This window comes from Schistocerca piceifrons, chromosome 8 (genome assembly GCF_021461385.2).
Source record: "Schistocerca piceifrons isolate TAMUIC-IGC-003096 chromosome 8, iqSchPice1.1, whole genome shotgun sequence".
NCBI lineage: Eukaryota > Metazoa > Arthropoda > Insecta > Orthoptera > Acrididae > Schistocerca > Schistocerca piceifrons.
In genome coordinates this window covers 225,381,711-225,408,291 of record NC_060145.1, presented here as the reverse complement: position 1 = coordinate 225,408,291, position 26,581 = coordinate 225,381,711, and the positions used below count along the sequence as shown (strand labels likewise).

Genomic DNA, 26,581 nt, shown 5'->3' with positions numbered 1-26,581 from the left:
ACAGGGTGAGTGACCTAACGTTACCGCTGGATATATTTCGTAAACCTCATCAAATACTGACGAACCGATTCCACAGACCGAACGTGAGGAGAGGGGCTAGTGTAACTGTTTAATACAAACCATACAAAAATGCACGGAAGTATGTTTTTTAACACAAACCTAGGGTTTTCTTAATTGAACCCCGTTCGTTAGTTTTGTTAGCACATCTGAACATATAAACAAATACGTAATCAGTGCCGTTTGTTGCATTGCAAAATGTTAATTACATCCGGAGATGTTGTAACCTAAAGTTGACGCTTGAAACCTCCGACGTTCAGTTGCGTGTTGTAACAAACACGTGCCACGGTCGACGAGCAGCAACTGCAGGGACATGTTTACGATGACAACTGTGTTTACGAGTGTGGCTGTAGTGCACTGTTGTGGTTTGGTCTAGCTGTCGCAGTGTCCGCATGTAGCGCTTGCTGCTATTGTTATTCTGCATTCGTCTCCGCACGCAGACCTGCTGTAGTACATCTACATCTACATTTATACTCCGCAAGCCACCGAACGGTGTGTGGAATCCAGGTGTTTGATTAAACGAAATCGGTGAAGTATCGTCTGATTTGCTGTCATTATTACTTTCAATAACGTCAATACGACTGGCCAATTCATCATATTTTTCAGTCAGTATTTTTACCTGTTCATCGTTTTTAGTGTCACAAGCATTAATTTGTTTTTGTATCTTACGTGTGGTTTCGTTCAAGTTTTTAACGTCTGCTTTGATGGCATCGGGATCCTGTTTTAATTCTAATTGTTCAAGTCTGTCGGTCACTGTCTGAAAGTCTACTGTATGTGTATCTGTTTTTGTTTTAACATCGGAAATTTCATCACGCAATTCGGTGTTCAACTGTTTGATAGTATTAATTTCGTCTGATACTGTAGCAATATTGTTGTCTACGTATGTTTTTGCTTTCGTAAACAATTTACGTTTATCTTCCTGTCTCTGTGCGGTAATTGTTTCATGACTTGTCGTTTTACTTTATTTTGTTCCTGTATGAATTGACGGTAACGCGTTTCACTGTTTTGTAGGTGGTGATTAAAACGTTCGTCAATTTGACTGTTCTGTAGGTCGAATTTCGCATCTACTTTTGCATCCAGTGTGCGCGAAAGTTCTGCTGACATTAATTTAAACTCCTCGCGAAAATGTGCAGTGTTTTCAGAGCATTGTTTAGCGACTGCACTAATTTCGTGTCTAAGTGATTCTGTCGTGGCTGCTGGTATATTACTTAATTCTTGGGCAACAGATCTAATTTCTTCACTACTTTTACTAGCACAAGCCTTAATTTCTTCACGTAATTGAGACTTCCAACGACTTTTTGAGTCCATGCTAAAACGAGTTACTGCACTTCACTGGGCAACAGGACATCCGGCACGATATCCCATGACCTTTTCCGCCTCAGTGACAACGCGTGGCCTCTCATGTGAGATGTCTGGTTGACCAAAAACTTGTGGAGGTCAAGGACGTGGTGGCTTCTGTGACAGGGACACAAATAACGAGATTCATAAGGTAGTGTTTGATACATCTCTAAACTGAACGTGATTCCCAGCAAGGCCGGCGTAATATCCAACACAAGTCGGTGAGATACGTCGAGTCCGATGTCCGCAGTAGTAACAAAGGCTGAACGACAACGCTTAGACTAGACAGAGAGAGCGGAACAACAGAAAGACTAGACTACTCTAGAGAGCGGTGGGTCGTCTATTAAGTCGGTTTCGTGGCGGTACTAGCGGCGTGAGCTGAGGAGGGCGTGTCTCTAAGCCGGCCGTAGATTTGCAGCGTAGTCACATGGGCTACCGCCAAATTTTACATGTGGACTCAGGTGGCGTAGTATTGACAGCACACGACGTCACACGAGGTAAAAAGTGTGCTTGCACCCTGGGGAGCTGGTGATGTAGACAAAGGTTATGTTAGTCACGTAACTTGTTTAGACGAAATCATTAACAGGGCAGCGAAGCACTGACGTGCTCATATTGAGGACAAGTTGGATGTAACACACATTCGTTCATGGTCAGTTCTAATCATCTAGCATTACAACTACTGGTGCCGGTATGGATTACATCATAATAGGGCAGTTTCGTTCTAATAACTCATTGCGTAATGTACGTCTTCTTGGATGTGGCGACAGCATTTCTGTCCAGCTGAGCTGCCGCTGCGAAATTTCACTCTTCATTTTTACCATCTTCTGATACATGGTATTTGGATACCGTCAAGATGAAACGAAATCAGTAGTTTGTGTAACATGAAAGTTAATAATTTCTGGTCAGTTACAAAAAATACCTGCGACGTCAACACACGTACTCCAAGTTGTAGTTTTTGGAACACTGAAGAAAGATCGATATTCATATGCCTGATATTCATTGACGCTTTGTCAGCGCGTTTTCAGAAAATTCGTTCTTGTGAAACACAACCAGCTCTTCATTCGCAAGTAATAATGAGTGCTGTCGACGAGGGATCTCAAATTGATTCCATATTTCTAGGCTTCCAGAAGGCTTTTAACACTGTTCCTCATAAATGACTTCTAAACGATTGCTTGTCTATGAAGTATCACCTCAGTTACGTGACTAGACTTGTGCGTTCCTATCAAATAGGTCACAGTTCGTAGTAATTTACAGAAAATCATCGAGTAAAATAGAACTATTTCAATTCAATCTCGTTCTTTTTCTTCAGTGACGATTGTGGTAACTCTATGAAGATAAACACGTCCGGTTTCGATAAAACAGAACTATTATCTGGCTTTCCCAAAATAAGAGTTATAGTCTTCTGCCCTCCCTAACCTATGTAAACATTTTAGGAGGCAATCTTGGTAGTCCTGTTAGACTGTTTGTAGAAGAAGCTATCGTTTGCCCTCTAGTGAAGTCTTTAGAATATCCAAACCATTTCCAAAACCGACACTGTATCAGCATTGTGCGAAAAGTGACAATGGTCTCAGAATAGATAAACTATAAGGTCACCCAAATGAGTAAGAAAAGAAAGCCATTAAATTTTGGTTACACCAGAAATTACACAAATTTAAAAGCTTCCAGTTGAACTAAGTATCTGTGAATTACCGTTAAGGACAATTTAAATTGGAAAAACCAGATAGGTAATGTTATGGGGAAGACACCACATGGACTGTACTTCACCAAGACTTAGAAGGTATAAAATTTCTACTAAAGAGACTGCTTACAGTACCCTTATACGTTCTTTGCAAGTCATTAAACGAATGGCGATTTCACTGCGACGGGATCTTCTCACGAAATTTCAGTCACCAATATTTTCCCTTAATGTGATATTATTTTAGAGCCACCTACCTACATAGAGAGAAATGACCATCATAATAAAGTAAGAGAAATCAGAGTTGCTACAGAAGTATGTGTATGTAATTGTCTATTTTTCTCACGCGCTGGACCAATTTCTTGTGCATCAAATACTTTGCCGAACTCAAGCAGTGTCGTTATGGTAGCCGCACGTTTGTCAGTGGCATATCTCAGGTCATCAGTTGGTACCGGGTGCTTACTTAATTCCGACTGATATTTGCGGTATAAGTTGTACAAGTTTATCAGCTATGATGTGATATACAGCTATTGATTTTTTCTGACTTTTACCAAAGCTACAGAATTCCTTTAACAGGACGCAGGGCTCGTATTGTTATACTGAATTGAATGTTTTTTGTATGGAGCCATGAAACAGAAGCTCAAAAATTTAGCAACTTTCTTGGAAGCACTGTTTATTTATAGCCTTTGTATTTCCACAGGGTGATTCACGAAGATATGCTAATATTTTCCTATGTTATTCTATAAGTGAAACTAAAAAAACAGTGCAGATAAACACACGTCCGAAAATGTTTAGTTACGGCGTTGTGGCTAGTAAAATATTTTGTCGGGAATTTAGCAACTTCGCTAATATGAAGCCATGGCTGTACGAGGCTATAGCAAAGCGTGATTTCCATTCATTTTGTTTTTATTGATCAAGTGGATCTAATAAAACATGTACCAGACGTTTATCTGCAGTAGTTTTCCATAACATCCAGAGAAGTGAAGACGTAATTTCGTAAAATTTAATTTATTAACTACTTGGCCTAATTCGTTGTTTAAATTCCAGACTATGCACAACGTTTTCAACAGAAGTAGTAGAGAACTTAATTTAAAAAAAAAAACGGGGTAATAACGTTAAATGAAACTGTGTGAATATGTCTGATAATCTACTTTCATCAATACAATAGCACCTGTGAATTCATGTTGGATGTTCTGGAAAACTACTGCACGTCTGGGACATGTTTTATTAGATTCAGGAGACCAATGACAACAACAAAAATCTGAAATCGTGCCTTACTTTAATCTAAAAAAGGTATTGCTACGGTTTCACATTAACGAACTTGCTAAATTACACGGAAAAGCTATTATTAGCCGTAAATAAACATTTGCGGACCTATCTTCATTTGAACTTTTTTCTTTACTTGTACTTGCAGAGTAACATATTAAAATATTTGCATATCTTTGTGAACCATGCTGTAGGAAGTCCGCTTTGGACTGTCACGATCGATATATCTAACGTTCCTCCAAGTTGTGTGACAAAATTTGTGCTGTGTGGAGTAGACAATGGATATTAAATTATGCCCTCAGAGTTCTGTTGCTTAAGTATTACCATATCTTTTACACTGTCAAACTTTCGCTGCAGCTACCTCTGTAACAAACTTCCTGGCAGATTAAAACTGTGTGCCTGACCGAGACTCGATCGGGACCTCTGCCTTTCTCGGGCAAGTGCTCTTTCATCTGAGTTACCCAAGCACGACTCACGCCCCGTCGTCACGGATTTACTTCTGCCAGTACCTCGTCTCCTACTTTCTAAACTTTACGAAAGCTCTTTTGCGAACCTTGCAGAACTAGCACTCCTGAAAGAAAGGACATTGCGGAGACATGGATTAGCCACGACCTGGGGGATGTTTCCAGAATGAGATTTTCACTCTGCAAGGTTCGCAGGAGAGCTTCTGTAAAGTTTGGAAAGTAGGAGACGAGGTACTGGCAGAATTAAAGCTGTGAGGACGGGGCATGAGCAGTGCTTGGATAGCTCAGCTGGTCGAGCATTTGCCCGCGAAAGGCAAAGGTCCCGATGTCGTGTCTCGGTCTGGCACACAGTTTTAATCTGTCAGGAAGTTTCATATCAGCACGCACTCCGCTGCAGAGTGAAATTCTCATTCTACATCTGTAAGTGTTTATTGCATGCAGTGAGATGCGTGGGGTGTAGCAGCAACAATCTCAAAATGTTGCGACTACACAATCTTCTTAGCTATATTATGGAGAGAGTCTCTCGTAGTAAGTTTCTGTTCACGCCTCGAATTAAGTTAAATTACTCTTATAGACACAGAAGTGAATGTAATTCCCATTGAATGGATGACAGTTTGGTAAATTATTACAGATTCTGGAACTGTTTTCTCATAACTCAGAGGTCAGTAGACCATAGTAAATACAGGAAAAGCATCGAGATATAGTACTGTGAGACTTTTGATGTGTAAAGTGAACATTTAGTATCTGTTTAGGTCTCTCATCTAAATAAGTTCAATTTTCTGTTGTGAATGATGAATGTACTGGTGCAATTGCGTTGTATGAAACATATTAAAACTACAAAACAATTCCTTTGCGCAGGAGCCATCTCTGCACAGGTGGTATGTCCCGAGGAGTGCCGAGGGCTGGCAGGAGGGCCTCCGGTTGCAGAAGACGAACAGCAGTTTGGTTTGTATATTAGCACTACATATGTCTGAAAAATATACTAAAAGAAATATTTTTGAAAATTAATTGAGTATTCCAAAAACTATGCGATTTTTATGCTCATATTCTTTTCAATTCTTCGTTGCTATTTTTATACAATTAATAAGTACTGATATTTGTTGGTGCTTGTGGTAGTTTAAAACATTTACTGCTAAGTTTTAAATATATTTTCCAGGTCATATTTTTATGATGAAAAATTACATATGTTACTTTGCTTTTAATCAGCGAATTTATTTTCAAGCGATGAATTTATGTCAGTCCTTACAGTTTGAGCACGACTATTAATTAAATAAAATTTGCAGCACCTTTAAAACGGAAAGAAGTGCCCTAGAAAAAAATTTTGACACTAACTTGTGAAACTATATTTGCAAGAAAGTAAAATTCTGACATCAAAGAATACCAAATAGTAAGGCAAACAACACACTTCAGTTACTTATCTTATAGTTGGTAATTATTAGTGTCCACAAATCGGTCTAAGCTGTTTCGAATAAACACAGCTGCCTCGTGGTATTGATTATAACATGGGTTAAATGGTTATCACAGGTAACAATTAACACCGTCAATAGCCGAATAAGTTGCACACTTAACAGGTATTACCTGAGCCCGGTTTATCGTAATCGTTGCTATGTATTAGTAAAAGTGGAAACTCACCAAACTACAACCAAACTAACTCTTAACGTATCCGCCTCTTACAAGTAAGGCTGAGGATGTTCGTGTAACGTAAACAGACTCAGAAAATGTCCCAAAAAAGAAACAGCGGAAATGCATATGCTCAAAACATCAACAAAATTTAGCATTCGTCTAATTAAGCATAAACAATTTTTTTTTTAGACCATAATAATTGAGTGGAGACACTCCTAATCTTATTCCACTCTGTCATCTTGCACAAAATAAAACAGGTTGACAACATATTAAAATTCATAGAAAACATAGAAAATGGTTTAGCTATTCTAAAATCATTAAAATTCGTAACACTATAAGAAATGGAATACTATTTGCAAAATTTATCAGAGTGCATGGTCATAAAAAACAGGTATATCAAAATACGCAAACTAATAATTAATTACATAGAATACACATTTTTTTGTAACCTTTTCATAATTAATTTTCTCGTCATGTCCAATTAACGCTAAACAAGAAAATAATATACATCAGATCGAAAAAAACATAAATATTGACAGTAGAATTCTTTCAGCTGTCCAGGAAGAAAAACAATTCCGCCTTCCGTACTCGCAAGTACAAAGAATGCCGACAGCGGCCCAAGAGCCAACAGCGGCACAAGAGCCGACAGCGGCTCGCCTCGCCAGTATTGTTGCGCCCGCGTGTGCGGCACGCTTGATCTCACTCGCCCTTGTGACGGCGTTTCCAGAACGTCCGTTCCACTGAATTCTTTCGGAAAAACTCACTCCCGAGTAATCTCAAGGAGTCCATAAACACTATCACAGTGGATAACTCAACACTGTCCATCATCACACATGTACAAGCCTGAAACTTAAAACAGCGTCTAAGTACATCGGCAATGACTAGTAAAACACATATTCATGAAATCTTACAGCTAGTTACAAAATCATATTTACATTGCTTAATCTACTGTGACTCAGCTGAAAACTTAAACTAGCAGCTTGGATTTTTCAGTTGATTAGATCATGATTAAATTGATTAAAATTAAATTGATTAATCAAAATTAATTACTTATTAATTACAACTTCTTTAATGACCTTGGTCAGTCAAAAGCATGGCAATCTAGCAAACCTTAAATCTTACACTCTATATTTACATATTGTACAAATTACCCATTGTGTGGTATTAATCGATCCTAGGTTGGTACAATTTCAAATCTACTATATTTCGAATACCTAATAGCTTTCCAGAGCTTGGATACTCTAAGCAATAAGCATTTGTGTGAGGTATACCAATGACTTTATATGGTCCTTTATAAAGAAACTTAAATTTAGAGATTTCATGGTCTATCTCGCTCGATTTCTCATGAGCTTTTACAAGTACTAAGTCTCCGATTGCAAACTTAGCAAAACGCGCTTTAGCGTCATGACGACGTATGCGAGCATCAGCTTTTAGCTTCGTTACTTCTTGCAAACGATCTTTTTTCACACCAATACTAATGTCAATCCGTGGAGGGAATTTGATTATCACTTCCACTAAACTTTTACTTCTGTCATCCAACAGGATTTCCTCTGGAGAAAATCCCGTAGATTCATGTCTCAAGGTGTTCATAATTCTCTTAAATTCTGCTTCATATTTGCCCCATGCCCTATGGTTGTGATGGCAGTAGGTACGGGAAAGTCGGCCTCGTCTTTGTTCGTGTGTTACGTTTGACACACCTTCTACAATACTTTCCAATTCACTTTCTACATTATTGTCAATGCCGAGATTCTTCACATTACAGCAGTTCAGATTCATACCTACGTCAATACCATCCGGCCAGTTAACAATGTGTATAGGCTGGTATTGCCTATGCACACCGTCTCCTGCCTCGTCAAAACTAACTACTATTGCTTTATCTTGGGACGTACATGTCAACGTTTTGCTTTCGCAGTTAATCACTGCACGGTACTTTAATAGCCAATCTAACCCGATAATTACTTCCGTAGTTAAGTCTGGCACGACGACAAACTCTTGTTCAAATCGTGCCCCACATATCTCGAAGTTGACAAAAATCTGTTTTATGACCGGTTTACTGGCCTTCCCAGTAGCACCGATAATTTTCACTCCTGTTACTGTCTTTCAGTAACTCAAATATTTTCCCAGATACAGCACTCAATTCTGCACCGGTGTCAATCAACACGTTTAGTTGTAGGTCGTGCATATTAACAGACACTACTATCTGTCTACACTTGTCCTCGACTGTTTCTTTATTTTCCCACAGTAAATCCTCGTCTATATCCCGGTCATTCCAGAAAAAACCATCCGGCTTTGATCCCAAATCCGGTTTATCTGGCGGCTTTTTCAGCCTCTGTTCACATACAGTTTTAATTTCAACACGTCTGTCCTGAGGCTTAGTCTGTAGCTTCGCCTCCAATGCCGAAACCTTTTCCTGTAACTCGTCAACTAGTGAGTGCTGCTTTGCTATCACTTCACTAATTGTCACCTTCGTTGATTCCACTTTGGTCAGATTGATCTCATCTGCCAATCTACCTGGAGGAATGTGCCCAGTAGCATCTGAAATTACTTCCTCTGGATCTGCGCAACCCACACTGCTATCGTCTGACTGTATAATGTCAGCTCTAACCTCATACAAGCTGTAATCTATGTGCTTTTCTACCAATCGTGTCCGGCTATCACTAAAATTTTCGTAATCTTTCTCCTTAATACTCTCGCAATGTTTAAACTGGATGTTCGCGTCGGATGGGTCGGCTACTTCTACCATTACAACTTTCGCTAAAGTCTGCCGGTTAGGGCCAGAACTTTCCGTTACTACTTCAACATTCAACTCCTGCGGGACGAAACCCGACGCATCTTGATCGTGCTCCCCATTAACATCAACTGTTTCTGGTAAAGTCTGCCGGTTAGGGCCAGAACTTTCTATCATTTCACAAATACTATCTTCCTGTGGGACGAGACGCGGCAAATACTGCACGCGCTCCCCATAAACACTTCTCCCATACAGACCCCTATAATCTCTTAGTTCGTCGTATAAGCGACCGAACTGCCTTAACCAGACCTCATCCCTCTCTGCATCCCCTCGCTCAATGACGGACGTTTTATCCGACATCTGATTTTCTCTCAACAATTGCGAATCATTCTTAAACTCAATCTCCAGTTCCGCTGTGGGTATTACAGCTGCCACTTTATGATCGATTTCCGGAACACTACTTAAATTGTTCTCACTGACAGCGAATGTATTTTCTACTGCCGTGTATACAGCTGATCTACTACTTGTGGGCGCACTCTTTTCTCTTAACACTGGCACACTCTCCCGCCGTTGATTATTCCACACGGAATTTTCATAATGACGATACCTGGGTTTTCTCCTGTTATTGGGCCGCCAAAATTTCTCCACGCCCGCTCGGCCCCTCACCGGCGCGGCTAATAGTTTCCCTGTCTCGTCCCAGCAGATACGCTCCCCGGATGCTGCTGAGGCGGCTGATCACACCCTCTGGCGTTATTACTATTCTGTGAAGCCCGTATCACGTTAGTGTGATACTGGTTTCCGTCATTCCTGTTATTATTTGCATTGTACCGATTGTTATTACGGTCCGAACCATTTTTGTTATTGCTGCCAAGATTGCGGTATGCATTATTCCCATAGTTATCGTTGTTGTGATTGCTGTGGTACCCGTTGTTGTTACCACGGCCTCTACCACTGTCGCGATTATTGCGCCAATTGTCCTCGTCCTCAACTCTTTCCAGGAAATCATTGACTGTCCTATAATTGCTTCCTACGTAGCGTTTTGTATCATCTGGAAGCTTCTTGTAGAGTTCCCAGACTATTTCGGATTCCGTGCGGCGATCACGCAAATATTCCAACTTGCGGATCCAGCCCTCACAAAACTCCCTCATCGAACCGCGCGAATTCGCATCGAAAGGCCTCGATACGACAAATTCGCGCCAGACACTTTGCTGTTTTTGCTCTGACCAGTATTCAGCCAGAAACAAATTTTTAAACTCGGCAAAAGTCAGGTTCGTAATGTCGAGGTTTAAGCCCCAACGCTTGGCATCACCAGCCAGCACATCAATAACCGCATTAATTTTTCTCTCATTAGTCCAAGATCTGGGTAAAACTCTTTCACAATTTTTAATGAAATCCGTCGCGTGTATACCGCCTTTTTTCAAGGGGTCGAACCGCTCCTCTTTCGTCAACAATTCCGAACTATGTGCACAGATTGGCACATAGCTCTGTTTTTCGTCAAGTTTCTTTTCTAATTCCGACACTCTCGTAATTACTTGGCAAGTGGTTGTCGCAAGCGTTTCCACTTCCCTCTTTTTCTCTTCGCAGGTATTAGCCTGCTCCCTCACTTTAGTGTCTACTTCGGACACTAAAGCCTTTAAAGTTTCGGTTGATCCTCTTTTTTCACTAATTGAATTTGTTCCGTCACCTTATTCTCGATGATCGGAGCAACTGCTTCTCCTACACTTTTCTCGATTCTGCTAATTTCGGAATCAAAACGAGTATTTATGCTCGCAATTTCCGCCTGAACGCCTATCATTTCCTGTTTAAGATTACCGATTTCGGTATTAATTACAACAATATCTTCTTTGATTTTATCAACTTTTGTATTAACAACTCCAACATTGTTGTTAACAACATTAATAGCTTTGTTCTGATTGTCTAGCTTTCGTTCAATCTTTTCAGACTGAGCTTCTTGCTTGGCAGACAGAGCTATAATTTCTGCCGATTGACTCTTGATTTCATTAATCAAAACATTCAATAAATCAGTTAAATTCCCGGAGACTACCGGTTTTACTTCCGTAGCTGGTTCCTCTATACATGTTCCCCCGTATTCATCATCAAGGGGTACAGATTTGATTTTCGCTTCCGATTCCGAAACATTTTCTAAAGTTTGGAATTCCATTTCTGCTCTTTGTTGCGTTTCGGCGGTCGCGTCTTTCATGCTAGCCGCCTGCCCCTGAACAATGGGAACCGCCGTGCGCGTTTCCCACTGTTCGACCGATTGTTCCGTATCCAAGTCTACCAAATTTTGGTAATTGTTGCCTTCACTCATTTTAATAATTTTCAATATAAATACCAAATCTCAAATCTAATTAGGATTCCTCACACTATTTATTCTCGCTGACGTAACGACCATTTCGTAACCAGTACTTTGTTACGAGATTTGCACAATGCAAAATTCGTGTCCAGAACAACCTCAAATTCGAAAATTGTCCTGTCACCAGGTCGCCACGTGTAACCTCCCCCTCACTTACCGACCTTAATGACAGTGAAAAACGAAACCGCGTGTACCTAATGGGAGTTTTGGAAAAGCAATCGTCACCGAAGTTAACCTGTCGGTAAAGAGGGAGGAAAGGGTTACATCTAAATGAAAGGAAAAATGCAAATGAAACTGGTGGAAATTAATTTTGAAAAGGGGTAAAGTTAATAAAGAAAGTAAATGTGCGGCCGTTACGTTAACAATTAACTAGCCGTAATTAGATATTTGAGATTTGGGGGAAATCACGGTCGCCAGTCCTAAGGACAATTACTATAGTAACTGAAAAAGAAAGGTTATTACACATAATTAACACTAGAAGCGTGGCAACTGAAGGTTGACACGTGTAGTGTGAAAACTGAAAGTTTGTCAGAAGTAATAAATTTCGCTACACTCTGACTTAATTTAGCAAAAGAATTAATAAAACCGGAAAATCGAAAGTTAATTTAGTGACTGAAGTTAATAGTGAGCTTTCTTTCTGAAGCACATCGAAATCCAGTAAAATACGGTTAGTCTTGGAGTACCTCATCAATCATTTCAAAAAACTACTTGAATCTACGCAATTTAGAAATAAGAGATTTAACTTTGAACTTGAATTAAACGATTCTGAACAATTAACAATAGTAAAATTTAGTACGTACCAAGCTGAGCTGCAGTCACAGGTAAGCTAAAATACGGTAACAAAACTCGCACTCTTAATTTGTGCTTGTGTAATCTAACTATTGTAGCCAGCTATTAATGCCATAATTGAACTTTGAAATTAAAGCAGTGAAAACGAGTTAGCTATATTACTTTAATGCTGGCGTTTGAATTTCAACGACACTCGGGTTCATTTCGGAAAAGGAAGGGACCCTGCTTGGCAATGCAATTGGGACAATAAGCAACAAAGGTTCATGCTAAGTTGCTGTAATTTTGCGAGACAAGTGGAACAATTTGAAAAGCTGAGGTCTGCCATACAGTTCTGAAACTTTACGTGATTTTAGTCTTCCTTGTTGGTTGATTGAAGGTTTGAAGCCGTCGATCGAGGAGGTGGCGACAGTCACTCATTGTCGGCCGTCGCTGTTGCAGAAGCTGGAGGTTGGCGCGCCTTCTTCTCGGCACGGTCACCAGGCGAAACGGGCTCTTGATGTGCGCCAGCTAATGCTTCCCGTCCGCGACACCATGTCAGAAACTATCATCGCGAGTCGAGCGCAATTACTTGCTGCCAAACCCCGAAAGCGCGGCAACTCGCGGGAGCGTCACACAACACCTGCTCCACTCGCTACTCCCGCCAGACCCTCCCCCTGCCCGCGCCCCACGCGGCAGAGTTAACACTACCAAAGATCCTACACACTTTGATTCTTCACACGACCTATCGATGTAATCGTTCGATAGCAGTTTTCCCTAGGCAAGACCCAGCGTAAAAATACAAATAATATTTACGAAACAAACCAATTATACATCGACATAAGTGCATAAATATATATATATCCAAACAGTAAAGCAATTACAATATATAAAGAGACAGAAATGTCATATCTTGAGGTAACAAAACAAGGAAAAAAAATAATAGTACAACAGATGGAAATAGGAGGATATGCATTTCCGGCGTTACAATGTCCTTAGGTTAGTTAGGTTTAACTGGTTCTAAGTTCTAGGGGACTGATGACATCAGATGTTTAGTCCCATAGGCTCAGAGCCATTTGAGCCAATACTATTTGAGTAATACAACCCAGTACGTTTTCCTTGTCGGCAAGCGTTTACCAGAGACAAGTGCATTGTCAGGAATGTCTTTGGGGAGCATGATTTCACAGCTTTTATTCTCTATATACGTAAGTGATCGGACAGGCTACAGAGATTTACGTCTTTCTGCTGATGATTCTGTGATGTACGGCAAGGTGTCGACGTTGACTGGCTGTAGGACGACGCAAGATGACGTAAACAGAATTTCTAGTTGGTGTGATGAGTTGCAACGTGCTTTAAATTTAGAAAGATATAAGATAATGTGATCGAGTAGGAAAAAAACAATTCCTGTAACTTTAGAATACAGAGTTAGTCGTGTGCTGCATAACACACTCATCGATTCAAAATCTAGGCGAAAATTTACAAAGCAATATGAAATGGAACGATCAGGTCAGGTTTTTAGCAGGAAAGGCGAATGATCGACTTCGGTTTATTGGAAGGATTTTTGGTAAATGTAGCTCATTTATAACGGAGGTGGCATATAGAACGCTGGTGCGACCCTTTCTTGTGTACTGCTCATGTGCTTGGGATACTCACCAGGTCGCGTTAAAGGAAAACATCGCAATAATTCAGATTCGTGCTGTTAGATTTGTTACCGGATGGTTCGATCAGCAGGGAAATATACTTTGTGGACTCAAATGACAACCTCGGAGGGCAGACGGCGCACTTCCCTCGAGGCACCATCCCAGAAATTTAGAGAACTCGGTTTTAAGGCTGACAGCCGAACTATTCTATTGCCGCCATCGTACGTTTCGTGCAAGGACCACGAAGATGAGGCAACAGAAGCTGGGTCTCGTGTGGAGGCTTGTAGACAGTAGTTTTGCCCTCGATCTATTTGCGAGTGCAACAGGGAAAGAAATGACTAGAAGTGATGCTGTGTAAATGAATAAGAGGCTGAACCTTTACTGTGAAATAATTCTAAAGACTTATTTTGTTTAAACGACTCAGTAAGTGCATATGCTGAAGTGAAACCTGAGAAACATTTCTCGCAGAAGTGGTCTACCGCTGCATGTGCTTCATAAATTGGCTATAGTGTCTTCTTTTTTAAAAATCTAGTAGTCACGAAAATGATTACAGCGATGTTTGAAATGCGCACGTGAAACACTCTTGAATCGATCTTGATCGATGCTGAAAAATATGCAAATCGCGACAGGAATGACTCTAAAAAAAATTATGTTATTATATGTTATGTATAAAGTGTATCACTAAGATCGTTTATCAGTCTCTAGTTACAATGACTTCCTCGTATTCACAATAAAGTGAATGTAATCGCGTTTTAAAGGCTATTTATAAAGGAATCTTGGAACCGTATCTGTGTAACTCTGACTTGATTTCATTATGGTAAATGCAGGCACAACACCTAGCTGTGTCAAAAAATGTTGCCCAGGAGACGTAACAACACCGCAGCTCCTGTTGAAGGCCTGAACAAAACTCAGTTAAATTCATATAAGTTTTAGTGCATTATGAAGGCTGTGATTGTCTTAGACGCTTCTGCAAACGGTATCTCATATAATCCTGGTTTAGGTCCAGTGTAATAAATATCTCTGACTTATCGTAGCACGAAAACATGAGTGGAAGTCTCGTAGTGAAATAGACTGGAGGATTACTTTGTAATTCAGGTCTCTTTAATCAGCTGCTGGCCAAACCCCGCCTCATCTTTTCAGAACTAAAATTATTAGTCAATATAATGATGACACAAAGTCTAATTATTCCTTCACGTAGCATCTAACCGATATTGGCTAAGGTTATGTCATCCGTGAGGGTAAGAGTCGGTATGACTGTTACCTTTTCTTCACGTTATAACTGACATCAGTTTCGTCGCTCCCAAGTCATCAGTGGGAACGTCAGGAAAGAAATCCAGTAAGTATATGGCCTCCTCGGTTGACAAGTGATCGATCTCGACGTCTTCCTTGCCCCCAACGGAATTACCAATGATATCGTAAGCTCACAAAATTTACATGTTTGTGCTTTGTAAAGCTACCCTCTGGCTCGAATGTTTTATCAAATAACAGCCAAAGTTTGCGATACTGCTAAATGACGTCCCCCTCTCACGCGGAATTTGAAGTTAAATAGTGGTATTTAATCGGAGTCGCTTAGTAATAACATCTCGTCCGAATTTTCCATCTTACATGTACCCACATCTGAAACCAATGATGGAATTTTTCAAGTTGAATCGTTATTCCGGTAACAATTCTCGCTGACTAGGGAAATTTAACTGCGTGAGTCCAAGCATACACAGCTTTTTTCCGCATATAACGCAAATGAAGGGAACAGTAGCAGTAAATCCTGCTGTCCTACTGCACATGTCAGACATAATAATTAAAACAGTTTCCGTTCCGTGCAGCTAGTCACTAAGACATTGCACATTTTCCCTTACGTACCAACTGGCAAACTCACTTAACATGGTTGGTACTCACTCACCCGAAACATTTCTGCACTAATTCAATTCTCATTACCGCCCTTACCCAATGTTGTCTCTACCTACAGCTTATTAAACTCGATTCTATCTTGTTCATCAACAGCACCACGAAAACAATAAGTTAAAAAAAAGTACAGATAGTCTTAGCTGTTGTGGACTTTTACTAACAGCCTACATTTTAAATACACTCCTGGAAATTGAAATAAGAACACCGTGAATTCATTGTCCCAGGAAGGGGGAACTTTATTGACACATTCCTGGGGTCAGATACATCACATGATCACACTGACAGAACCACAGGCACATAGACACAGGCAACAGAGCATGCACAATGTCGGCACTAGTACAGTGTATATCCACCTTTCGCAGCAATGCAGGCTGCTATTCTCCCATGGAGACGATCGTAGAGATGCTGGATGTAGTCCTGTGGAACGGCTTGCCATGCCATTTCCACCTGGCGCCTCAGTTGGACCAGCGTTCGTGCTGGACGTGCAGACCGCGTGAGACGACGCTTCATCCAGTCCCAAACATGCTCAATGGGGGACAGATCCGGAGATCTTGCTGGCCAGGGTAGTTGACTTACACCTTCTAGAGCACGTTGGGTGGCACGGGATACATGCGGACGTGCATTGTCCTGTTGGAACAGCAAGTTCCCTTGCCGGTCTAGGAATGGTAGAACGATGGGTTCGATGACGGTTTGGATGTACCGTGCACTATTCAGTGTCCCCTCGACGATCACCAGTGGTGTACGGCCAGTGTAGGAGATCGCTCCCCACACCATGATGCCGGGTGTTGGCCCTGTGTGCCTCGGTCGTATGCAGTCCTGATTGTGGCGCCCACCTGCACGGCGCCAAACACGCATACGACCATCATTGGCACCAAGGCAGAAGCGACTCTCATCGCTGAAGACGACACGTCTCCATTCGTCCCTCCATTCACGCCTGTCGCGACACCACTGGAGGCGGGCTGCACGATGTTGGGGCGTGAGCGGAAGACGGCCTAACGGTGTGCGGGACCGTAGCCCAGCTTCATGGAGACGGTTGCGAATGGTCCTCGCCGATACCCAAGGAGCAACAGTGTCCCTAATTTGCTGGGAAGTGGCGGTGCGGTCCCCTACGGCACTGCGTAGGATCCTACGATCTTGGCGTGCATCCGTGCGTCGCTGGGGTCCGGTCCCAGGTCGACGGGCACGTGGACCTTCCGCCGACCACTGGCGACAACATCGATGTACTGTGGAGACCTCACGCCCCACGTGTTGAGCAATTCGGCGGTACGTCCACCTGGCCTCCCGCATGCCCACTATACGCCCTCGCTCAAAGTCCGTCAACTGCACATACGGTTCACGTCCACGCTGTCGCGGCATGCTACCAGTGTTAAAGACTGCGATGGAGCTCCGTATGCCACGGCAAACTGGCTGACACTGACGGCGGCGGTGCACAAATGCTGCGCAGCTAGCGCCATTCGACGGCCAACACCGCGGTTCCTGGTGTGTCAGCTGTGCCGTGCGTGTGATCATTGCTTGTACAGCCCTCTCGCAGTGTCCGGAGCAAGTATGGTGGGTCTGACACACCGGTGTCAATGTGTTCTTTTTTCCATTTCCAGGAGTGTAGATGACGTGTAACTAGCGTTCAGAAGTTGAAAATATTTAATATGACTGTCGTTGTAGCAAGTCGCCTGGACTACTAGTTTACTACTACAACTACATTTATCACTACAACTTAAATTTCTGAATTAACTTTCAATGATAAAAGTTTAAAAGTACTGTAGAATATGGCAGAAGCATTCTTGGGAACCAGTATACATTTTTTTCAAAATTTTTAAATATGAAGTACATGACTAGATTATAGTACTTACGAGAGATGGGTGTAAAGTACACCTTCCCCGTTGGTGCCGGAGGAATTTAGTTGTAGGGAGGACGGTTCCAGTTCTTCGAAGAATGAAAGTAATGTCAACTTGTCTACAAACGACATTTCAGTAACAGACACGGCTGTAGTCATACATTCCCCGCCCGACGTCGGCAGCAATGCCGGTTGATACAACACTTCATTTAAACTTCCGACATAGTAACATTCATACTTATTTTTAATTCTGAACTCAGTTTTACTTTCCTCGAAGCATTAAACGTAACAGCTCTGAGGCAGACACGGTGAAACAGACCACTTCAAATAGAACGCCGGCCACACATCTTAAACATAGAATTAATAGAATGTAAAGCTATTATAAAATATAAGGCACATAGTGTTCTCAACCACACACCGCTGCCACTACAGAACCCAACCAAGGAGAGTGGTAGTAGTGGTAGTACTGAGTTGGTTTTTTATATATATATATATATATATATATATATATATATATATATATATATATATATATATATATAGTGTGTGTGTGTGTGTGTGTGTGTGTGTGTGTGTGTGTGTGTGTGTGTGTGTTAGGTTTCGCTATATTTATTAAAATCCACTGCTTGGTACAAAAACAACCTCGCGGTCATTCAACTCCTCAATAAGATAAGCTTCAGAGACGGTAAACAGGAAAAGAAATCACACAATAAGCTTTTGAACATAATAATAAATTAAAATCCGGCACCACTGGAACGGTACCATGTCCATCGCGGCATAATTCTTGACGTTTCCACAATGTAAATCATGAATCTTTGCCTATTGTCAGTTTGAAATAGTTAATTGTTAACTCTTCACCCACGACGATAATACAACACTTACTTGAACCGTAATAGTTTTTCTGTGATGCCTCCTCGACACATAGACTTTCTGTTGTGTCAAACTAAGAAGAGATATCAAAAGACTATGCATTGGTCAAAAACGTTTATTGCTGTATGCCGCCTTTCGCAATTGAAAGCTATGCAGTATTCATACACTTTGCCAACAACGATGGGTGAGAACGAAGCAAACAACCCCATTTATAAAATACTGATTGACATTTGTGCACTACGAGTGTACAGACGGTCTGTTGCTGTTCCTATCTCTCTGCTATAGACGTGCACAGCAACAAAATAGCTAAGGAGACACTTCCTGCAAACGTAACATACAGGTCCTTGTGTATTCTCTGCAATTCTTATGCTACATTCGTTGATATAAGAAGTTAATTGTGGAACGTGATGATGGCTCGAGATATGATAGAAACAAAGTAATAACCAAGCTCTTTTTCTTGTCCTCTCTAGCGTCCAACGCTTCGTCCATCTAGGGGCTAAACCACGACGCAAGAAGGTGGATGAGCTCTTACCAACCAACAACCTCACTGACGTACAACGGCTACTGACAATTCCAGGTCTGTTGCTGTTCACCACCGTAATAAATGATAACATCTTCACTAATAAATGCAGATTATTTGCTACGATATCTGTCGCTCTTTCAATAATACGAGTAATAACAGCACCACATGCAGAAATAACTCGCACGAATATTAATTTCCACAATTCTATTGGAAATAAACTACTTCTGTTCCTCATGATGATTTGATTTATTTTGTCAATTCATCCCAAAACTTCAGTCTCAATAAAGAAGCTCTTCCTTTCACATTTTTCCTAACTGCCTACAACAAAATATCCTCGTTTCCACACAAGTTCAGTCATAAACGACTGATCCTTGCTTTGTGCAATACGAAGTTAACAAAATAGAAGTTATGACTGTGATTAACAATAACACTGGTCAATCATTACTAAGGTATTTAAAAATTGTAATGACACACATAGATACCTGGATTTCACCCAGTACAACTAAAGAAGCAGCGAAGTGCCACAGAAACAGTACAACTAAAGAAGCAGCGAAGTGCCACAGAAAGAATACGACCGTTTGATGAAAGATATTATCCAGCAACAAAATACAAACTTACATGAAAACGAATTCGTTAGAAAAGAGAAAATTTTGTTTACGATGAATATACACACCAAGGGCATTAGTTATAGGGTCGTAAAAGGTAGGAGAACCAAAATAATGTCAATCAGAGAGTTCAGATAGAAAAATGCAACTAGAACGCCATCTAAAACCACTATTTCGTAAACAGCAGCACACCTTGCCTTGTTAATTCGCTTAAAGTGCTATTTCAGTTGACAGATTCACTCATGGGACCTTCTCCTCAAACTAAATACATAGGGTTTTCTATGGTACTAGGTCAGTTTGGGGAACCATGTAACCCTGACTGCTGCTATTATCGGAAATAATCAGAATGACGGTATAAATTAATAGTAGCTATTAGCAACGGATGATCCAGTCTCTGACGACGCCCTAATTCACACTCTATCTCTCTTCTGTCCTCTGAAACCCTACTCCTTTCTCATATTTTCATAAAGTCAGAAACTTCCTCATAACAAATCTGAAATACAAATCGTCAAGTAGGAAGGTATTTACTGTGTTGTATTGTAAAAATCAACCGACATTACGGTAAACAACACTGTCAACAAAGTATATGAGATAGGATAAATGGCGATTTGGGAGAAGAAGATATTGCAGGTCTTGTAAATAAAACAGTTTTAAATCCAAACTACACCGCAAGGCCAGCTTATGTAAGAGAGTCGCTAGAAGCTGCACCATAATGACACTCGGCGCCCAATCTCATGGCAAAACCACTTTGACTCCAATACCTTTTGAGGAAGGTCTGAAGTAGACACACACAACCTGCACACTCTCCACGCCTATGTTTATCAGGCGAATACAGCATTCACTATTGAAGGTATCTGGCGACTTGGCAGAAGATTTTATTCAGTGCATTCATTCTGGGATTAACACATTCATGCTAGGACTCTATTTACAAATTTTAACATCTCGCTTGCCAGACTCAGACCTGTGGTGTTGCTGTCACCTGTGGGAGCCACACGGCATGGCCCAAAGGTTAGTAAATTGTGTTTATCGTGGTGTTGCATGTGAACTAATAAATTCACCTTGGTTCTTTGAACGTAAGTACTGCTTTTATATATGTATAATAAAAATGGAGGTTCCTATTCAAAAAAACACAGTTGATAACGTTTGACCTATGGCAGCGCCACCTAGCGGGCCAACCATAGCTCCATCTCGTTTCCCACTTCAAGCTAGGCGAGCTTCGTTCTTTGTAGTTTTAAGGACCACCTTCATTATATATATATATATATATATATATATATATATATATATATATATATATATATGTTTGTGTGTGTGTGTGTGTGTGTGTGTGTGTGTGTGTGTGTATGTATAATGTATTGTGCTGGTGCTCTGAGTACACACTCGAGAATGTACATAAGGTTTGTCCCCTGCTTTGTCCCCTGCTCTTAGCCAGCAAATTCTATAGTTTTTTGTGTGACGTATTTCCCATGCTAATTCTGAATTTTGTCAACATTGGTTATAGTTTTTTTGGAATGACATTTTAAAGAACTGTTCCATTTCTAACATGGGCATTAGTCTCTGAAAGTTGCCACTAACATTTTTCAGAGGGCGATATGACAATACTTTAATCCATATCGTTTTACAAGTGACCAAGATGGTATTCAGTAATACATTAGAAATTCTGCAAGAGCTGCGGTCGTTGTCTGGTCGAGACACGCATCTGCCAGCTGCAGTGTCTCCTCAACGGATGTTCACCAGTATCTGAGTGAACAGAGGACGAGCATGCCTAATTCTGGACAAACAACGTTTCAATTCATCGCTACAGGTAGCAGACTATACTGGACAGACTAACCTGACCAGTTTGGAAAATGCCGCTAGATGGTACTTGGGCGTGGCTGGTAAGTTTTGAAACCAAACATACTCGTTCATTTCTAAGGCTCTGAAATAGCAGATTTGGGTTAGCCAAGACAGTGGATGTTTTCATTTCACTATTTGTTTCTTTACATTTGCTAGATAATACAGTAGAGGTTTCCAAGAACTGAAAGCTTTCTAGCTGGCTGCACGAGATATCAGTCCTGTCAAGAGGATTGGCCACCATAAAAATGTTAAGCCCTGTGAGAGGCGCGGCCTAAGGTGGGCAGATAGGTATTCATGACCACTCTAACAACCCTACCCCTCTTTCTCCCTCCGCCGGCAGACCAGGAAGCACTTTTTTTGTCGTAAGAATCATAGAATTCTCCGCAGAAGCCATTTAGTCATATAAGAGACCTCTAGCCGGGTGTGGTTTCCCTCATGCCGTCTAAATTTTCAATACAACGTCTCATAATAACGTCCGGTTTAAACATAGAGAATGTAGATTTCTGGCTCGGTCATGCTATTAATTTCTGGCATGCCCACACGTTTTCGTTCTTTCTACTTGCGGAACATTGGACAGGCCCTTTTGAAAATTGTACCATGTAGCAGGGGAGTTCTTCTGCCTTCCTCAACACCTAAGAGCTCTATTGGGTCAAAAAAGAGAAAGATCTACAAGAATAGGAGATCGTTTAACACCTTCATTAGGCTTTTTCTGGTCGGCGTTTGCAATCTTCGTCACCATTGTCCAACGAATTTCTTCTTTGGCGAAATGCAGCGAAGATCCAAAGCAAAAGGAGATCACCTGCACATTTCAGCAGAGTAATGAATTCGCTCAAGGTTTCTGCAGAGTTGTCACTTCACTTCAGGGTTCTGCAGAGTTGCAGCTTCAGGCCAAGACATGAGAGGTAACTGATGATCTGAACCTTGCTGCCGTTGGAAGGATTTCAGCACTTGATCTTTAAGTACAAATGGACTGCTGAATCTGACACTCGAGTTGTTGGTGCTGTCTTCCGATTTTTTCGCTATTTGCCCGCCTGGTAAGACGAATCTCCGTTGCCCGCTTGGTCGCCTTTCAGACGCGAAGTTCATTCAGTTCCTTCAGCAGACGAGTGCGGATTTTAGGCCACGAAACAAGCTTGTTGCCCTCGCTGCGCGTTTTGGCAAACGTATGGTGTTCACTCCTAAGTTTCTGTGTGCTTCCTACATTTAACTATTCAACTTACGTGGTCACTGGTCTTATCGGCAAATTATTAACGTAACTGTGTTTCATCCTCCCCACCCATATGTACCAAGGTTATACTTCTGAGCTATCATCTCTCGTTCGATTGTCAATAGTTTCTTTTAATACACTGAGGTGGCGAAGATCATGAATTAGCTATATGCACGTATACAGACGGCAGTAGTATCGCGTACACATGGAATAAAAGGGCACTACGTTGGCAGAGTTGTCATTTGTACTTTGGCGATTCATTTGAATAGCTTTCTGACGTTATGATGGTCGCACAACAAGAGTTAACAGACTATCAACGCGCAGTGGTGGTAGGAGCTAGACACATGGGATATTCCGTTTCGGAAATCGTTCTGGAATTCAATATTCCGTGATGCATAGTGTCAAAAATTGGTCAAAAGGGCATCTTGTGACTAATGCGCTTTTGACATATTTATTATTTTATAAATGAAATATAAGTACGGCCAGTGTTTCACGGTAATTCCATACTCTTAATTTGTATCATACGTTTTTAGTCACAATTCTGAGACCATGTTACAGACCATTCTTTGGTTTAATTTCTGTGAAAGACACTCCGAGCAGTGTCGCAACCCGGTTAATTAGTTAAAAATTAGTGACCGAGGGCTGTTTTCTTTTAATTTCAATTTTAACTCTTTGGTCTCTATAACCGACGTATCTCCGTCCACTGGCTTCAAAGTTATATCAATGTGAGATAATTTTCAAAAGAGTGGAGAAGATATTACAAATATTTCCTATCCTTTGGACTTACGCTATACCAGAAACTGCTTCTGTCATGAAAGAGGAAGCTTTAAATTATACGGAATCATGAATTGCTCAACATGAAAAAATACTGCTATGGAAGTTATTCCACTTGTTCATATTAAGGACGTGACAATTAAAAGATCATGTTCGCATGTGTGTTGCTATGTGCTTTGGCAAGCTTCCTCGCCATCATCCCATCCCTTGAAATACGACATGTAACCATGTTTCGGTTGTAGGATATCCTGGCAGTGGGAACTAGCCTCTTGTAGTTTGTATAATAACCAAGACAGTCGTAACTACTCATTTGTCCTGTGTGAAAATGGCAAAGGTTTTGATTTTATATGGGGAAAACACATCAATTTACAAGTAAGAAACTAGTCTACATGCGTTCTACATATACATCTACATCCATACTCCACAAGCCACCTCACGGTGTGTGGGGGAGGGTACCTTGAGTACCTCTATAGGTTCTCCCTTCTATTACGTAGGCTTTCCAAGCGTAATAAGTCTTGAAAGTCTCTTCGGATTTGCGGCCCGATCCTAGAATCATCCTGACTCGATATTTCGGCGATCCAACTGGTCGCCGTCTTAAGGAAAATACTGCTTCTGCTGATGAGTCGCGCTGAGAGCTGACGCCGGGCTGCAAATCGACGTGCTATATAGGCCAGCGTTTAGTAGACGGCGCATGCGACGCCCATTACGATTGCTGCCCTCCAAAACCAAGGGCGGCGCCACCTCAATGTCTTGGAGGGCAGCAACCGTCATGCAGTCGTGTGTCTGACTCTTACAGCGCCATCTGTTGGTCAAATTTTTGTGACATGTTTTTTTGTCCACTGACCATTCCCCCCGTGTCAGTAATATGCTGTTAAAATTTGAATGAGTTCTCAAGAATGCTTCTCATTCTACATGCGTTTTGAACTTGGAATGTCATTGTCTACACCCTGTAAACACTGGTAAGTCAAAGCATTACGACTGCCGCCCACCGCAGCGTTGGATGACGCCGAGAGGCGTTGCGGCCATTTGACGCGGTAACAACAGTATGTAAGAGGAGCAGATTCGTATGTGGGCTCACCCTAGAGAATATATGGGTTGCAAAAGGGGAAATCAGTTGAGATTTACCTATTTTGATAAAGGGCATATTACTCTAGTCCGCATGGTACCAGATGATTGAAAACTAATATGTGATATTTCTTATACTTTCTGTTCTGTTTCTAAATCTGTTGACAGTTTTTTCCTGTAACGTACAGTTTGGGCGCAATCTGCTTCAATGTATGTTGCTGTGCTAGGTAATCCATATTGTTGGAGAGAAATTTTGTCAGTTCGCACTGTATACCTTTCGGTTGCTACAGCTGTGGATGCAAGTTGTTATTGTGTGACATTGAAAGTGCTTTTATCTCACGGGCATGCGTTACCAGTGATATAATTAGATTAGTCTGTGTATTTAAGACACTATGAATAAAACAGTTCGCCCACTGTTTGTAGTTTCTACAATGTCAACATTCAAGTGCGTGTACGACCTAAGTGTTTGCTGTTGAGTTTGTGGAAATTATACCATGTCTAAGCAGAAAGGGGCTAAAACAGACTTTGTGAAAAAAGCTAGCCATGCTTATTTTAAAATGGAACGTGGTGACCAGAACTAGAATTATGCATTATGACGTACTTGGAAAATGAACAGCTCCTCTATAAAAATCGACTCTGATTCCGCAAACAGAGGTCCTGCGAAACTAAGGTCGCTCTGTTCCTCCATGAGATACACAGCGCAGTGGACAACGGCGCTCAGGCTGATGTCGTGTTCCTTGATTTCAGTAAGACTTTTGACACCGTCCCACAATGCGTTTAATGAAATTATACGAGCTTACTGAGTATCGGAGCAGACCTGCTATTGGATTCAAGACTTTCGTAGCAAATAGACCTCAACACGTCGCTCTTAACGTAACAGATGTTTAGGTAATATTCGGAGTACCACAGGAAAGTGTGACAGGGCCGTTGGTGTTCACAATATACCGGGTGATCAAAAAGTGAGTATAAATTTGAAAACCGAATAAATCACGGAATAATGTAGATAGAGAGGTAAAAATTGACACACATTCTTGGAATGACATGGGGTTTTATTAGAACCAAAAAAATACAAACGTTCAAAAAATGTCCGATAGATGGCGCTTCATCTGATCAGAACAGCAATAATTAGCATAACAAAGTAAGACAAAGCAAAGTTGATGTTCTTCACAGAAAATGCTCAATATGTCCACCATCATTCCTCAACAATAGCTGTAGTCGAGGAATAATGTTGTGAACAGCACAGTAAAGCATGTCCGGAGTTATGGTGAGGCATTGGCGTCGGATGTTGTCTTTCAGCATCCCTAGAGATGTCGGTCGATGACGATACACTTGCGAATTCAGGTATCCCCAAAGCTAATAATCTCACGGACTGAGGTCTGGGGACCTGGGATGCTTGGCATGACGAAAGTGTCGGCTGAGCACACGATCATCATCGAACGACCCGCGCAGGAGAACCTTCACGCGTCTAGCAATGGGGTGGAGCTCCATCCTGCATAAACATCGTACGTTCCAGAAGGTGTTTATCAGCCAGGCTGGGGATGATGCGATTCTGTAACGTATCGGCGTGCCTCTTGCTCATCACGGTAGCAGTTACAAAACCAGAATCACGCATTTCCTCGAAGAAGAAAGGCCCGATAACGGTAGATGTGGTAAATCCAACCCATACCGTGACTTTCTCGTCGTGCAATGGAGTTTCCACGACAGTTCTAGGATTTTCGGTAGCCCAAATTTCGCAGTTGTGGGTGTTGACAGATCCTCGGACAGTGAAATGAGCTTCGTCGGTCCACAACACGTTACTCAACCAATCGTCATCTTCCGCCATGTTTTGAAACGCCCACACCGCAAATGCCCTCCGCCACTAAATCGCCAGGTAACAGTTCATGATGCCGATGGATTTTGTACGGATAGCAACGGAGGGTACTCCTAAGTGCCAACCAAACAGTGTATGGATTTCCAGTGTGACGTGCGACTGCACGAGCAGTGAATTCCCCGTGCATAGACGAACCCGCTACAGTCTCCATTTCTTCCTTAACTGTCTCAACAGCATTACACCTTG

The 26,581-nt window shown here is 41.5% G+C and overlaps 1 long non-coding RNA gene across 1 annotated transcript in view; it reads left to right on the top strand.

Moving 5' to 3' along the window:
• The window catches only part of LOC124711131, a 58,093-nt gene extending 39,001 nt beyond the window's left edge, over positions 1–19,092 (top strand). Inside the window, exon 4 of the long non-coding RNA XR_007005413.1 lies at positions 18,986–19,092. This is a non-coding gene — a long non-coding RNA (uncharacterized LOC124711131). The remainder of the gene's footprint in view (positions 1–18,985) is intronic.
• Positions 19,093–26,581: the final 7,489 nt, after the last annotated feature.